This window comes from Ambystoma mexicanum, chromosome 2p, assembly GCF_040938575.1.
Source record: "Ambystoma mexicanum isolate Mex_15411 chromosome 2p, UKY_AmexF1_1, whole genome shotgun sequence".
NCBI lineage: Eukaryota > Metazoa > Chordata > Amphibia > Caudata > Ambystomatidae > Ambystoma > Ambystoma mexicanum.
In genome coordinates this window covers 105,745,388-105,762,729 of record NC_090923.1, presented here as the reverse complement: position 1 = coordinate 105,762,729, position 17,342 = coordinate 105,745,388, and the positions used below count along the sequence as shown (strand labels likewise).

At 46.4% G+C, this 17,342-nt stretch overlaps 1 protein-coding gene across 1 annotated transcript in view; it reads right to left on the bottom strand.

Annotated features, from left to right (window-relative positions):
• Positions 1-17,342, bottom strand: part of COPG1 (COPI coat complex subunit gamma 1) — a 569,339-nt gene that overhangs the window by 427,719 nt on the left and 124,278 nt on the right. The window lies entirely within an intron of this gene.

The following is a 17,342-nucleotide window of genomic DNA, read 5'->3' as shown; positions in this document are numbered from 1 at the left end:
TACAAATACTGTGGGAAATAGTGTTTTTTTACAAAAAAGAAAGATGTGTTTACAAAATGATATGTCAGGATGTTCAGGCCGTTATTTATTTATTTATTCGCATTTGTTGAGCGCACAGCAGCCCAGAGGCATCGTGGCGCTGGTTACAGAATGTTTTTCTTAGTTACAGTACATTTTGTTTCTTATTTTACAGTTAATTTTTTCTTATTTAGTTATGTTGACGTATGCATTTGTACAGAGCCAGAGATGGGAAGAAGCGAAAGATAGGGATTAGGCAAAGAGGGTGGTTTTTAGTTTTTTCCGGAAAGCGAGGAGGGAGTTTTCAGCCCAGCAGGTAAAGAGTTCCATAGCTTGGATGTTATGTGGGGAAAGCCTAACCCTCCAGCTCTAGCTTTATGTGGAGGGGTGTAGTTTGTTTGCATAGCTAGTCCTGACTGGTCCTGTGGAGGTGACTTTGGTTATAGTCTCGGGTGCTGTGCGGGAAAGGCATTTGTGAGTGAGAGTGAGGATTTTGAATTTGATGCGTTCTTTAACTGGGCCTCCCTTCTCCCGTTGGCCTCCCTTCTCCACATTTTCATCACGGGACAAGGTAGTACACTCAAGCGTAGCAGTCTCTGGCCTCTTTAGCACGAGGATACAGTTCAATCATTAGCATCAAGGCCTTCTGTGCGGAAGTCTCTTTGCTTATCAAACTCTCTTCATTCAGAGGGCCCGATTCGACAAAATAAACAATACATTATTTTCCTCTTTCAGATTTTCACAAGTATTCAACTTAGGTGATTCACTATTCTCTTTGGATTCCCCTCAGCCGGGCTCAGATCCTCTTAACACCATGTACGTAGGATTTTCTTTTTCTGGCGATTCACGGTTCACCCCGGATCCCACTCAGCCGGGCTCAGATCCCTTTTAACACAATTAGTCTCCCACGGTCGGGCTCGGACCAATTTCAATTACCATCAACAATCGAAGACTTTCGACTGTGCAAGGGGTTTGACTTGATGTGTTACAGGACCACTTTGATTTCACAATTCCTTTCCTTTTAACATTTGCCACCTTTCAGTTGGATACCCAACATAGGCTTTCGATTGAGCACCCAGGTGGTGCCGGACCACAGTATCGTGGCTTAGCTTCGAAATTAAGTTACTCATCTGCTGTTTTAATTATGTTTGTATCGCTTGCCACATACGCTTCATACACTGTTCTCTCCAGCTTTCTCTATAACAATGTTGCTGCTTGCAACCTTGGCTTCAACACAGACCAATCTGGTATCAGACTCCCCAACTCACCGACTGTGCTGACTTCACTGGTGCTGCTTTGTTGTAGGAACCAAGGACAGTACCACAGTGGCAAACTATTCTCCCCGCCTTAACTATGAACGCGGGTGAGCCCCGGGTACCGCTATGCAGGATTCTTCAAGTTTGATACCGGATCTTACGTTTCCTATTCTCAAAGGCTTGTGAAAGTTACGTTCTTTCGGTAAAAATGTCAAGAGCACTTCCCTTCTTGCAATCCTATTTGGTCTTGGCGTCTTTTGCTGTGTATTAAACTGTCATGTTGAAACTGCTGCTTCCTCGTGTGCTTTGCCTTGCTCAGAGTGTGTAATGATCAGTAATTGCCTGACCCTGCCTGACCATTGTATTGGGACACGTCGGGTATATGGCTTGGGTGTTAGTCCGTTTTCTCTCACAGTGAGCTATCCGTGAGAAAGTGTCTGTGATGGAAAAGGGGGTAGGGTTGGGTTCCTAAGTATCCTACCTGGTAGGATGGGGAAAAGGTGTTACAGAGAAGGGGATACCACGTCTTGCCATCCGGTGTCCCACTTCCACTCCCCGAAGACCCAGGTGATCCTCCCACACTGGTCCACCCCTAGGAACTGGATCCAAAAGCGATGGTCGTGTCCTGGCCACCTGGATGACAGATCCCAGGGGACTAGCAAGTGAGGCACCTTCAGGTTTTTCACACTATACACAGCCAAACCTATATTCCCAGGCTAGATGAAAATGCACTCTTATCACATGCATCCAATGTGGTATACGCAAGTATTTTTTAAAGGAATAAGAAGAAATAAATAACCCAGAATTAATCTTTTTCTGCGTAAATATTGCATGTCAATTATGAGTGTTGATGAATTACTCCATTTTACCAGATGTGCAGTTTTGAATTAAGGTCTCTAACCAAGATAGAATTTGATTGGCAAATATACCAAAAATAACGCATAGTGCACACCGGGCCAAGAAAATCTATAACACAGGGAAGCTTGAAGTGGAGTGGTTTAGCGCTACTTGAACAACAGGAGATCTAGGTGCGCGTTGAGTTGGATGCATAGCTCTCGCTTTTCTTTAGATTACATTTGCTGTCATTAAGTGTGCCTCTACCTACTGATTAATAGACAATAGAACCTGTAAAAGACAATAGGACTTGGTCTTTATATAAATGCATGCGCTGATGCACTTCTGCATAATTCCTGAAGGACCACAGGGAAAGAGATGGTTGTCTTTATTATAAATTCAACAGTCACAAGGACAAACAATCAAACGATTTCGGCAGTCTCAATTTCATGGTAAAGTACATTATCTGGTGCAGTCTCTACCTGATGGATGACCTGACTGTTACAACAAACAAAATGAAACATACACATTTTTCTGCTGGGACCCGTCAGTGAAACCAGGTTTTCTGAGTCCTAAAGATGGGTTACCTGTGTGGGAAGCCTTTCTCTGGACGGCTCATACTTCCTACCTGTTGAAATGAGGAGCTAAGCACATATCAGGGTGTAGGTTTCACGATTGAACTTTTCTACTGCTTTATACTGCCATACTTGCATTTTTCTTGCCCCCAACGTCCAGGGGTAGGACTCTATTCAATTTTGCCTTTGTTCTACACTTGCCTTAGGGTCTAGAGTGTGGGTCTCACTATTGAATGTTGCTGTTGTTCTAAACGCGCCTTAGGGTCCACGGTATTGGGTCTGACTAGCGAATTTTGCTGCTGCGTTTTTTTTGCCATAATGTCCAGCGGTAGGACTCACTACTGAATTTTGCTGTTGTTCTATACGCGCCTTAGGATCCAGTGTGCGAGTCTCGCTATTGCATTGTGCTGGTGTTTTGCTCTGCCATGCTTGAATTTCCTGCCTTAGGGTCCAGTGTGTGGCTCTCACTATTGCATTTTGCTGCTGCACTATACTGCCATACTTGCTGCTATTCTACACTTGCCTTAGGGTTCAAGGTGTGGGTCTCACAATTTGAATCTTGCTGGTGTTTTGCGCTCCCATTCTTGCATTTCTTATCTTAGGGTTCAGGTCACACAATTGAATGGAACTGGTGCATTGCACTGCCATACTCGCATTTTCCTCCCTTAGGGTGCAGGGTGTGGGTCTCACTATTGAATTTTGCTGCTGCTTTATACTGCCATTCTTGCATTCTTCTTGTCCTAAGGTCCTGGGGTGGGTCATACAATTGAATTCTGCAGCTGTTTGCACTGCCATACTTTTATCGTCCTCACTTTGGGCCCATGACATAGGTCTCCATTGAATTTGTATTGAATGCTGCTGTTTCTTTTTTCTTTTTTTTTATTGTATTGGTTTATACAAACCTTTAAAATAAGTACAACGTGTACACACACATTAACATATGTCATATAACAGGCACCAACAAACCGTCCATTTCCATGACTTCCACATTTAACGTCAACATACACTATTTCACCCAATGTTACTGTTTACAGGAGATATTCCTTCTGTTGGTGTCCGGCAGGTTTCAATTATTTCCAACAGCCGCGTTAAAGTTAGTATTAATTTTAAATCAGTTCCCTGAAACATCAACTTCCACCAATTGTCTGCACACAAGGATGGATGGTTTAGGCTCCAGGGACCCAAGTGAATTGTCCTCTCAGATCTTAATTTAGTACAAAATAGCACTAAATGTTTAAGTGATTCATTTTCGCTTGAACACAACCTACATTCAGGTGTCAGATGGCCATAACCCTTCCATAGGCGAAGCGGATCGACAGTTTTAAACATGTTCCGTCGAAACAGTATGAACAGTCTGCGTGCCTGCGGGTTGGGAAATAGTGCCACGTAGTTCTAAAGAGTGTTGAAGGCACGTGCCTCTAATGGCACGTCGCTCATGCGACTAGCGGCTGATCTCTCCACACAAGTTTCGTCCCAATCTGCACACCAGATTTTAAGCTTGGCTGCGTCTGGATTCTCATGAAGCATATCAACTTTGATGTCATTTTTTTAGGATTGCCTCACATCTGTTTGTCCACATGTAGACAATTTTGGAGTTAGCGGGTAAGACGTCGTGAAAGATATCGAATTGTGGAATCTGCGCACAAGTTCATGTCTTTTGGTACAAGTTCAACAGGCTCCAACATATTCCTGCGTGCATCGATATTAGTGCAAGCTCATATCTTATACAAGACGTCTTCACACCCCTAGGGAGGGTTAGAACCATAGTCCAAAAGCAATTTTCTAAGGAGGCCCAGGTTTCATAAAGACAGCCAAGGGTATTTTGTGCCCCATATGTCACAACCGGAATGACCTTCTGTTGATAGGACAAAACAGGTCGTAATGAAAATGTACCAAATTTCTTATGGATTATCAATGCCTGGCTTGCTAGTTTACATTTCCTTTTAGTTTCCCCAAGCCAGGGCCCGTCATTTATGGCAGAGCTTATTGTCATCCCAAGATATTTGACATTTTGAGAGATCTGAAGCGTTTCTTGTCCTAGGGACCATTTTATGTTTTTTCTGTTGGACACTCCAACGCCATTCAGGTTCTACAGGACCAATATTTTGCATTTCTTGGTGTTGATCGCTAAGTTGTTGGATGTGACGTATCGTTGCACAGCATTGAGTTTTCTTTCCAACCTAATAAACGTCACATCCATACCGATCGGGGCATTTGCCTAGAGCAGCAAGCTTAAGTGTGTATTGGCGACTTTTGGCGGGAAGGACTTAACCTCGTTGATTGAGTCGCCTATGTCAGAGATAAAGAGGCTAAATATGGCTGCGGCCAAGGGACAACCCTGTTTCACTCCTTTAAAGGTGTTTCGCACTACCATTCTTGCATTTTCTTTCCTTAGGGTCCAGGTCACACAATGGAATGATGCAGGTGCATTGCACTGCCGTAATCACATTTTCCTACCTAAGGGTGTGGGGTGTGGGTCTCACAATTGATTTCAGCTGCTGTTTGCACTGCTATACTTGCATGTTTTGCAATGTGTGCCCAGGGTGTGGGTGTCTCGATTGAATTTTACAACTGTATGGTTTTTCAACATTTGCATTTGGATTCCCAAGGTTCAAGAATTGGGACTCCCGTTCAACGCTTTGCTACTGCCCTGCATTCACACCCACATGGTTGTCCTCCTATAGCGCTACAGGCACGATTTTGCAGTTTTAGCTCAGTCTCAGGTGTGTTTTGCTACACTTGCATCTCGCCTGCCGGGTGGTGGGTTTCTCACTGTAATTGAACACGCTTGCATTTTATTTGCTCTGGAGTGGCCCAGGCCTGGTCTCGCAACCTTGAGTCCCGCTGTTGCTTTATTGCTGCACCTGCATCGTTTCCTGCTCAGGCTACTCCAGGCAGGGGAGTGCAGCTGAGTCTCCAGCTGCCACAATACCTGCTCTCGCCATGCCTAGCATCTCCAAAATCAGAGGCGCTTAAATGGCACACCAGAAATGTCTCCGCTCCCCTGATCAGACCCCCATCCTTGTATGCCTCCTCTACATACCCAGCTTACAAGAGCACATGACCCAGCCAAGACCCGCCCTCCCACATCACAACTCGATCATCCCCCCCCTCTCTCACCCACGTTGCCTCCCCCTCTCAGGACTTCTCTGCCATCATCCCTGCATGCACTCCAACACTGCAATGGCACCACTCTGATCCACGTTTACATCTCTAAACACTCTACGTTCAATCCTTGCTGCAACTCCCCATTCAACAGCCCCTCTAACTCTTACGCACACGCCCCTAGCTCCGCCTAAATTCCCAAGGAACAGACACCGTGCCTCCCGTGCCTTTTATATAGAAGATACCTCCCCTAACTCACATCCAGACTCAAGATATCCCCCTTACCTACTCCATCATCACCTCCCCAAACCCACCTAACCCAGTAAAATCTCTCAACCTACTAAATGGCACCCCCAAATAAGACTGGGGAACCCATTTGGAACCCTGCAAACCTTCCCAACCCTCTATACACCACTGAATCCACTTCCACCCTCCCACGGCACACTCGCACAAGGGACTCCACTCCTCATTCCCCACGTACATGCCCATCCCTAGTAACCTCTATACCCATCTTTACCCAGAGCACTCCAACATTGCAAGCACCCATCTCTCTCACACACACACACACACACACACACACACACACACACCCCCCACATTACTACCTCCTGCGGTAACCCTGAGCCTCCCCAGAGAGATTTCACCTTAAAACGCATCTCAGACCCAGCACCCATTCTCTCCTTTGGATCCTACCACATGTGATGAATCCTGCTGAGTCATCACTGATCCCTAACCTAAGATATCCTCCCATTTGGCCAGGGGATGGTAGTCACAACCTGGTCCTGACCTATAATTCCTGATGACCAATTGTCATTTTACACCACCCTTTACTTGTATAGACCAAGAACCCTTTCTTATTAACTACCCTAGACAAGATGCCATTCATACTTCACAAGTACTAAACCACAAATCACATCTTCCATTCATGATAATATTGTGTTAGGCAAGAAGCGCAAACAAACTCCTGAAAACCTCTGTTCATCCTATGGACTCAAACTCCCATAGTACCTTGGGTACTGAGACGAAGATGCGGGACAAGGAGTTAATGTGGATTGAGAGAAGCCCCAAGCACAATGTGTAGAATAATGGTTGGGAGATGAATCAGCTACACAAGACATTTAAAGATGACTGTTACCAACACGAGAGAGTTGTGTATGGAGCTGGAGTGAGAAGGCACAGTCCGGGCGAGACAAAGGAAGAGAGCAGCTGAAAAAGGCAGTTGGGGCAGACCGAGCCGAAGCAGACGGTTGCTCCTGGGCTGCCACTTGTCCACCTCTGGCACTGGCATGGGAGGGAAACCCAGAAGAGCGTGGCAGGCTACATGTGGATACCACAAGCACACCGGCAGCAGTGAGAAAGCTGTACCAGGCTTTAGGAAGACAGGGAGCAGCCACGTTACTCGCGGGTGAACGCTTGACCGAGAAGGGAGCTGGTATCAGGTCTGCTAAGCGAGGAACGCCATCCTCGCGCTGTAACTTCGCTGCAGCAGTGTGTAGGGGTCGGGACGCAATGAAACAGCAGTGTGGTAGCACAAAGATAGTGGGAAACCTGAGACGTACAGACAAGAACATGGACAGTTAAAAGTGCCATTTGAATACTAGCCAAGTAAATTTAAAAGACTGCATTTGCACAATTTCCCATGCCTGAAATTTCAATATAGGGTAAACTGGAGCAAGTATGGTTACAAGCAAATGAATCATAACAAAGAAGCTGAAAGACACGATTTGTACAAGTCTCCATGCATGAGGAGTTCATATTGGGGAAGGTGGAGCAAGCTTTGTCCTAAGCCAGTAAGTGTTGATGAAGAAGTTAAGTAGTGGAACTTGAACAAGTCTACATATGTGAGAGGTCCATATGGGGGAGCTTGGGACAAGTGAAAGTGAAAAGTGTAACTTCAACAAGGCTTTATTTGTGAGAGGTCCATATGGGGAATCTTGATGTGAAATACATGGTTAACAAAACTAAAAGCAAGGAAGTGTAGACAGTATAAAAGTGTTAGTGTGCTATGCTAGAAGATAAAGAAAATGGGGGAGAAGAGATACATGGCAGGAGAGAACACCAGGGGATATATTGAACCTTGAAGTTGTGTAAGAAGAAATAATTGCTTCAAACAACAGCTGTGTATCAGAAACCAATTTGCTGATTTTGAGAAACTCTTACTTAGAAGAGACATTTTGCCATCCTTGAAACAACAGTCAGTTTTGCTAACTTTGAGAAACTGTTACTTGGAAGAGACATTCTAATCCTCTTTACAGGAACATTAATTGTGCCATGCTTCCTGAAGTAATCCAGGGGAAGGGAAGAACCCTCTGGATCCAAGGCCTCTATTTTGGGAGAATCCAGTTTGATTTACTTATAGGTTTTCACCTTTAAAAATGTTGAGTAAATATGAGTCAAGAAAACATTCCTTACACTTTCGTTTTTTATCTTGGTGTGAGGGTCAATTATGTTTTGAACACAAGGACAGTGGTTATAATTTTGACGACAAGACTCAGACTGATCTTACATTTTTGTTTGCTAGGCAGGCAAACTCTTGTTAGGATAGGGACAAAAGGCCTTTATCCAACCGGTTTGCTTTAACAAAGATGTCCGATATTGAAAAAACTACCAATTTCTGACTGCCTCTCATTTCTGACTCCTCACACACACTACATTCTCAATTCATTCACCAGACCTCTCCTAGCAGGCAACTCCCATTCACTGCAGCTATCACCGCATCAGCCTGCAACCCCTCCCACATCTATATCATTCCAACCCGGTTCCACCTGGAATCTCTTTACCCCGCTGCCCCCCACAGCTCCCCTGCCACCACAATCAACCAACCAGTGGGCTAAAGGGTATTCTGAACAATCCCAGATCTGTCGGAAAAAATGGTCAACATTTACGACCTCGCCTCATCTGAAGATCTCGATATCCTCTTCATCACCGAAACCTGGTTCTCACAAGATTTCTGTCCCGGTCAGGTTACAAACATATTGTGCACAACAGGACAGCTGGGCAGGTGGCATTGTCATCCTCTACAAATCGTTCCGCTCCATTTCACACTCTGAGGAACAAGCCTGCAATTCAGATTGCGAATCCCTCCTGTTAACATTCCAGCTCACCCACTTGTACACTCACAGCTTCCTGCTCATATACAGAACCCGGGGTACAATAGATGCTTTGCAGAATCTGTCAGTGAGTCCTTAGCAATCATCTTGGTCTCCCAAACGGTTGTCACAATATTAGGGGACTTCAATATCTGGTTCGACTAAACCATGAACCCTATTAGACAACCTGGAAATTCTTCATCTAACACAACTAGTCTCAGGCCCTATCCACTCTGAGGTCACACCCTTGACGCAATCTTCAGCTCACCAGAGTGCATCACTACACTGGCACCTTGCCCACTCGGCCATACTCTTCAGCCTTCCCACTGAAGACGACACTACCACCCACCCCCAATTAAATTTGAAAACCGGGAGCATAAGAAAGGGGGAGGGAGGATTACCATTTCTTTTTAAATCAACATTTATAATATTGAATTTTCATGGCCTCAAATGGGATGAGGAAGCTCAGGTTTTTGCCTGTACGCTAGGCATCCCAGCCAACAATTCCTTTTAGGTCCTATGTTATCGACCACCAGGTCCGATGGGCTCGTTTTTTGAGAAGTTAGATTTGTATCTTTGGTCAGAAGCCTTACAATGGCCCGGCCTTAAAATTCTTGGGGATTTCAATGTCTGGTGCAATGTCTCTACTAATGTAGACTGGTTAAGGCTGAATTTACTATTGGCAGCTCATGATCTATCATTGTTAACTAAATTCGGCAAGCTCTCCTCCCCAGGGCGGTTATATCACTGGTAGTCGACCATACAGGATGGAGGAAAGGGGACTGGACGTAGGAGTAATAAGTGTTACTCGCCGGAGTGACCAACATACTCCTAGTTCATAGTCCCCATTCCTCCATACTTCCCACCATCCTTCCCCCTAATAAAGAGCAGAGAAGTTGAGCAGCTTAATACAGCCGATGCGTAAAAGGGGACTGAGGTGTGGTGCCGGTGGGCTGGGTTAAGGGAGTGTAAGCTCCCGGGGCCGTGCCCCATCGTGTGTATACATATAAAGGGAAAGTGTTATTTTTCTTGTGAAAAAGGTTCTGTTCCCATCCCCAGCGAGGGACGCTCGTACAGTATGGAAGAAAGGGGACTATAGACTAGTAGTATGTTAGTTATTCCGGTGAGTAACACTTAATTTCTCCAACTTCCCTTCTCTTTCTTTAAAATCATCCATGCCCTGTCCATCTAATTTGAGCTTTATCTGTCCTCCTACCCTTTCATTTGATACAAACTATTTCTCATCCCTGTTACTCTGATTTGATTTAGTATTTGTACCGCGCTTATCCCTCAGGAACCAAGCAGAAGTCTGCATCTAGGTTCTGATATTCAGTGTCTTTGCCCACTTGCGGCTTAGCCACGAATCGCTGAAACAAATGTGTTTTCACGTTTTTCCCCAAAAAAAGCAATAGAGCAGGTATTCTGCAAGTCAATTGGAAGCATATTCCATAGACAGGGGCCCCTGATAGAGAAGCAGCGGTCACCACAGGAAGTTCAGTGAGAGAAGGGAACAAACAACAACTTTTTACCAGATAAGCGCAGAGCTTGCAGAGGCTGAGAAAGCTTTATTTTTGACACCAAATACCTGTGTGCCGTTCCATGGTTGTTCTGGTGTATAAGACACAATAGTCTAAATTCAATTCTCTACGGACCGGCAACCAGTGTAATCTCCTCCAATAAGTGGAGAAGGGAACAGATTTTGGCAGATTGTATATCAGTCTGGCAGTGGCATTCAGGGCCACCTGAAGCCGTTGAAGTTGACTTTCTGGTGCACCCAGAAGCAATGTGCCGCAATAGTCAAGTCTGGAGTTTACCATCGTCCCCACGGCCACAGCACGGTCCGGTTCAGAGATGAATGGCAGGATAGGTTTTAGAAGCCTGAGTTGATAAAAAAAAACAGATTTAACGACCTCAGACACACGAGCATTGCAGCCCAAAGATGCTTGCCAGATACAGGCAAGGATTTTTTACCTTACCTGAGAAAGATGTGGCTTCATCAAAAATGACGGGCTAGAGGCTGGTATCATAGTAATTCCTAAGGTGTTTTGGTCCAAACACTATGACCTCTGTTTTAGTCGGATAAAGTTGCAGCTTACATGCAATCATCCAACTTCTGATTGCATAAGCACAGGCTAAAATACGTTCAGTCGCATCCAGTACAGCTTTTAAATCGTACATAGATTTGCGTATCGTCCGCTTAAGAGTGGTAATTCAATCCAAACCTTGAAAAAATTTCCATCAGAGGTCTGAGGTAGATAGTAAATAATATTGGCGAAAATGATGACCCCAGGGGAACTCCACATAGAACCCGGAGATCATCTGATTAAGAGCCCCCAAGTTTAACTGCTCGTGACCGATTTTCTGAAAAGGAAGAAAACCACTGCAGTGCACCCTCCGAAACCTGGGTGACATCGGAGAGTTTGGCAAGCAGAAGACCGAAATCAACCGTGTCAAAGGCCGCTGATAAATCGAGCATGAGCAACATGCTCAAATCACCTCAATCAGCAGCTCTAAGAATATCATCCCAACAACCAACCAGGGTTGTCTCCGTTCCATGCCTGGGCCTAAAGCCAGACCGGAAGGTGCAGATGCGTGGTGACGATCTTTTCCAGGATCTTAGAGGGCCATGGCAGACCATCGATTGACGGTAGTTTGCCAAGACCTGATGAATCATTGTATTTTTTTTTTTTAGTAAAGGCGTGAGGAAAGTTTTCTTTAATTCTAATGGTACATTACCTTGTACTAGGGATGCGTTCACAAAGTCAGTCATGAAATATTTAAGAGCAGGGGCATGCTTCACTGGAATGGGGCCATATTTGCAATTTACGTTTGTGAATCATAGCTTCAATGTCCACCCGGGTCTACGGGTGAACATGAAAAGCGAGATACTGGGAAAGTTCACATAATTTGCGGCTTTTGAACCCGGATAAAAATAGAGGCAGGTATAGTTGGATAGTCAACGTTCATGCGAATAGAGTTAACCTTGTTGTTAAAGAAAGCATTGAACTCATTTGCCATAGTGCAAGAAGGGGCAGTTTAAGTGATGCACATGCTGGTAATGTAAGGAAAAAAAGTACCTTAGGTCGAGTCTTTGCTGATTCAATTTGATTTTTGAGAAACTGATTTCGTCAGCACTATTCCCTGTTTATATGGTAATGAACGAAAAGAGAATCTAAAATGCCGAATGCACGTTTAGTGTGCATTCGGCATAGTAGATTAATACCAAACAGGGGAGCAGGGTTTGCAGGGGTGTCCTGCAGTTCGGTATTATGGGCTGCAGGGGTTGCGGGGGTGTCCCCCGCATACATTATAGGCAGTGCAGGGACAAACAGGCGAAATCCCAATCAAATCACAAAATACTGGCAAGTGGGCTCCGTGATTTTGTAATTTAATCTTTTGGGATATTTTTTTTAACGTACATCCGTTCATATGCGCTTAGTGCCATTTCTGCACTTTGGCGAGGATGTATCTTTAGTTTTTTACCAGTTTCTTTCTTTCTTACGATAGTTTTGCTGAGTTCTTTTAGGGAAAATGAAAAACAGGGATTGTTCTTATTTTTACTTTGATTTTTTTTTATTTCCAGGGGAGCCTTTGCATCGCAACACTTCTTTAGAGGTGATATATTAGTCTGGTAATATTTCACAAAGTCTTTATCAGCAGAGAAAGCTGTTCTGCAGGTAATTGTGGTCCTGTAATTGCATCAAGGGCCTTCTTGCTACGGGACAGGACCATGTTTTTTGGAGTACCTTTTGAGGAACTGGCAAGATCGATATAGATGGAAAATATCACAACCAGATAGTCTGATCAGGTACCAGCCACATTTTCATGGCGAGTTATGTTCAAGCCCCTGAATAGGACTATGGCTAAACAGTGTCCCAAGTTATGTGATGCCGATTTAGTCCACTCCTTTTTCTTTGGAGCAGAAACAGAACCTGGCCCATTTGCTTTTGTACCGTTTTTGTGTAGCCTGACTCCTGGCTCCCTGGATGATTTCCAGGTTGTCCAGAGACAGCTGGAGATGTTGAAGAGTTACCTTCTCAGGTACCAGGCTGCTAGGGCTAGCCTCTCCGATCAGGGGTCAAGGACTGCTCCCCCCTGCTGTGCCAGAAGTGGGCCCTTCCCCAATGGGAGAGGAACATCTGGCTCGACTGACAGCTGTCGAAGGTCTGAGAAACAGGGCCTTGCCAGCAACTGACGCGCTATGAGAATGAGACAGTGTTGCTGGGTCTGACTGATCTTGCAAACAGCGTTGTGGATGAGGGGGGGGGGGTAGGAGGAAATGCATTCGCCGACATCCCGTCCCAGGGGATCTGCAGCGCGTACCTGAGGGAGCTGTGCCCTCTTCGCCCCCAGCAAGCGAACTGCGGACAACTCTGGTAGCTCTCCGTTATAAGAGCTGGCATCACCATTTTGAACTTCTGCCAAATCAGGAAGGAAAGATCTAGGACCACTTGCAGGCCCAAATCTTCTTTTGAATAGCAAAGATGCAGAAGTAAAAGCCCTGCCCCCTGCTGAGGGAGAGTAACCTCCTCCATTGCATCGCTATCCACAAGGGAACGTATCTCTGCTAAGAATGAAGGAGTCCCGATCTATGGGAGGGTGGGAGTAGGGATGGTAGGAGATGCTGGAAGCCCGAGGAGACTACCAAAATCACCAATGAGTCTGTAAAGCGTGCACGTCAAGCTCGACTGTGCATGGCCAAACTGCCCCCGACTGAGGTGCTGTGATCTGAAACGAGCAGTCATTGCTTCTTTGGGTCAGAGGCAGATGACTGGGAGGAGGACTGAAAGAAGCCCTTGTGCGAAGACTTCTGGTGTTTTCTGGGCTGTTGGCTGAGCAACCAATACCAGTTGCCTCGCCCAGTGTTCCTGGAAACCGCTGAAGGACCGTCCTGTGTCTGAGCAAGAGTGGCCAGTACAAAGGTTTTTGCAAGAATGACCAGGGAATTGGCAGTCTGCGAACTGCTCTTCTTATCTTGTTCCTCGTCCGTGGTGGAATGTAACAAGTCGCCGCCCTCGAAAGGCAGGTCATGGATTCTGTCCTGAACGTCAGGGTTGAACCTGGTCACCTTAAGCTAGACCGTCCTTCACATACCCATCGCCATGCAGATTGCCCTGCTAGCAGTATCTATATGCACTGGAGCTGGCATCTGCACTGCGACCGAAGCTACCAGAGACACGGGCAGCGGTGGTGGAGGAGGTGCAGGCTGCGCAGGCACCGGCTGAGGTGGCGGTGTGGGTAGCAGCATGTTCTGAATTATGTAAAAGATGAGAAAGGGGAAAGTGACAAAAATGGGGTGCGCTTAACTTCCTTGTTTAACATGTTGTTCCATGCTGTAAATAGTACACGGGAGGTTCCCCTAAGTTCCTCCAAAATGATTGAAATAAAGTTTGGAAGGTGTATAGTCAAGCTGCGCAAATGAACACTCCATTTCGATTTCAAATCTCAGTGTCCTAAGGGAAGTGAAGAAATTTCCATCCAGAATCGTGAATGGAGATTTTTATTAGTTATCACAGCCGACACGTTTTTCGACCACAGGGTCGTCCTCAAGGCAAATGCTATTTAGGGATAAGGCCCTTTTTGTCCTGAATTTAAGATATTGCAGAGTTCTGAATTATGCCCTTAAGAATGTTGCCCATCTGCAGAGACCGCATAAGGGACACAAACCTTTTGAAGAGATGTTCCTTGCAGGTGGGCTGGGAGTGGTCCTGCTCCGGCTGCAGTTGCGTAAAGGCCTGTTGCCGGCCCCCACCTTGCGAGTACATTCCCTCATTGTACCAAGTTTACCCTGTGAAGGTCGGATATGAAGTGGTCCAAGTGACCGGAGTCATAGGAACCCAATCCGCCCCTGCCATAGGTTTGTGACTTTGCGGTTCACCCTGTTGGCGGGCCGCTGTCCTTGTAGGGATCGTTTCCAGCCTTTGGGGATCCGGCCTGGCCGCCATCTTGTCTGCACCTTCTGCACGAGGACCGTGGCTGACACTGGCCTGCGCTCGGCCTGCATGCATCGGCTCTGCCCCATCCTGCACCTCATGCGTGGGCTGGTAGTGCTGTCTGCGCTGCATAGAAGGCGCCCCCTCCGGTGTAGCAACAATAGAGTCTCAGTGTCTTTCCTGCTGGTGCGAGGGTCTGACTGACCCCCTCCCGTCAACATGCTTCCCCGGGAAGTAGTCGCCCCTGCAAGGTGCTTTTGAGAAGAGTATGCCTACCTTCTTGCTTCTTGGTCTTCCTGTGTACGTATTCCTTAATGCGCTCAGGCAGAGTCCTGGAGAATAACTCTCTCCACCACGCAAGTAGAAGATGAAAGAGGACCAGTAACCATAATACTTTTGAAAGATGCCACCTGTGCTTCAGAAATAATGACAGTGCGTGTTGGAACAAATCCAAAGTGTGGGCATATTTTCAACGTACCAGGCATGAAAGTAGGAATAACCACGATAATGGACCACTATTGGGCCTGTGGTTCCAAAAGCCTACATGCAACTTACCCCACATTGGGGAAGCCTGTCCGCCTTGGTAATAATAAGCGCACTAGCCTTGGTGGTACCCCACAGTGCAGTGCAGATTGGCGATTTCCCCAAAATGAACTTACACACAAGACCTAAGAGGTCCCTCACACTTGCACGCATGAAGAGGAACAACTGCAACTCAATGAAGATGGAAGAGGCATAGGACGCCATACCAGACGAGCATAAACTGATCATTAGAACCAAGATGTTTTTTACATCCCCTTTACAGCCGGGATGCAAGATAATACTAATGCAAAATGGTTGCAAATTACCCAATGAGAGCTGTTGCAGACAAACAACAGCGAAAGGCTTTAATGCCATAAGAGATGAGCTGAGGATAATAAGACTCATGACCCTCCAAAACAGGTACGTTCTCGATCTGGTAACACCATGGAGGGGTGCGTGTGCGCAAAGATCGGGCATTCTTGCTACACGTACATACCCACCCATGAGGAGGAGAATGGGACCCTCACAGAAGCCATAGCCACCTTGACAAAATTGCACACAAAAATGGTGGAGGAGGTGGATGATATTGTAGATGAAAATTGGTTTAATTACCTGTTCTCATGGATCCCCCTCCTGGTTTGCTAATGCAATCAAAGTACTGGTGGCAATCTTAGTACTAGTTTTATTTGGTTTTGTGTTCTAAGAATTGCCATGAGCCAATGCAAGAAGACTGTCAAAAATACAGTAGGAATGAAAATAGTAATACACCTGGATACTCATGTACGTAAGTGTACTCAAACAGACAAACTCCCCCGTGTCCAAGCAATCGAAAGCCCTATCGCCCCTCCAGGATCAAAATGCATTTTCCTCAGGACCCTCACAACTTCACTTAGCACTGGGTATCTTGTGATTCGAATGGGGAAAACTGCTATATAACCTGGAGCGTGGATGAGATGTCGGACATGCAGGCAGCGGACTAAAATATGGATACACAAAGAGCCCTACATGGGGGAGAGAAGAAAGGAGTGTGGTTGAGGACTCGACCAGAGGGGGGAATCATGCATGGATCGTGCAAGTACAGTAAAAAGAAGTGCGGGTGGGTGGGGGAGTGGTGGGGAGGGTAGAGTGTCAGGCATGGGCGAGTGGTCGGGAGGGGGAGTGCTGGTCGGGCGGAAGGGATAATGCTAGGGTGGGAGGTAAGTGCAGGGCAGAGAGGAGGTATACAAGTGCAGGGGAAGGGGAAGAAGAGAGCCAATGGGGCTAGGCAAGTGCTAAGGGGAGGCCAGGTGGGCAAGTGCCAAAAGATGCAGGGAGTGAGGACCACATGCTAAGTGCGGGGACGGGGTGGTCCAGGCTCGGTAGGGAAGCACACCACACCAGGGCTAGTCAGGGGAAGGGGGCCCGGAAGGGCAAGTGCAGTTTAGAGGGTGGGATCAGGGAGACAAGGGTGCTGGGGTAGACTGGGCGAGGAGGGCCCAGTACCCTGTAGTACTCAGAAGGGACAAGGCAGCCAGGCAAAGGGGGGCATTGCAGGGGAGAGGGAAGGAAGAAGAGAAAAGGAGGGTCTTGAGAAGCTTCTGGAACTTAAGGAAATCTGGCTCAAGCCTTACAGAGGCACAGACTCATTCCAGAGGGAGATATACTGCCGAAGAGGGCGATCTATTCCCCCCACCCCACTATCTGCTTCGAAAAGCATCTGATTTGCAGAGAGCTGGAGCTAGAAGACCCAAGGGCTCCGGCAGGGAGGTATTTAGAGAGAGAGAGTTTGATGTAGTGTGGTCCCAGGCCCCAGAAAGTCTTGTGGATGATGCAGAGGGTCTTGAATTTGATCCTCGCAACCACCGGGAGTCAGTGGAGAGCTTTTAGGACTGGAGAGATGTGGACCCGGGCTTGAGGCCAAGGATAAGTCTTGAAGTCCTATTCTGGATTAGTTGAAGGGGCGAAGAGAGGATAAATCGGATTAAGGAAGAGGTTGATACAGTAGTCCAGCCTAGAGAGGACCAGAGCTCT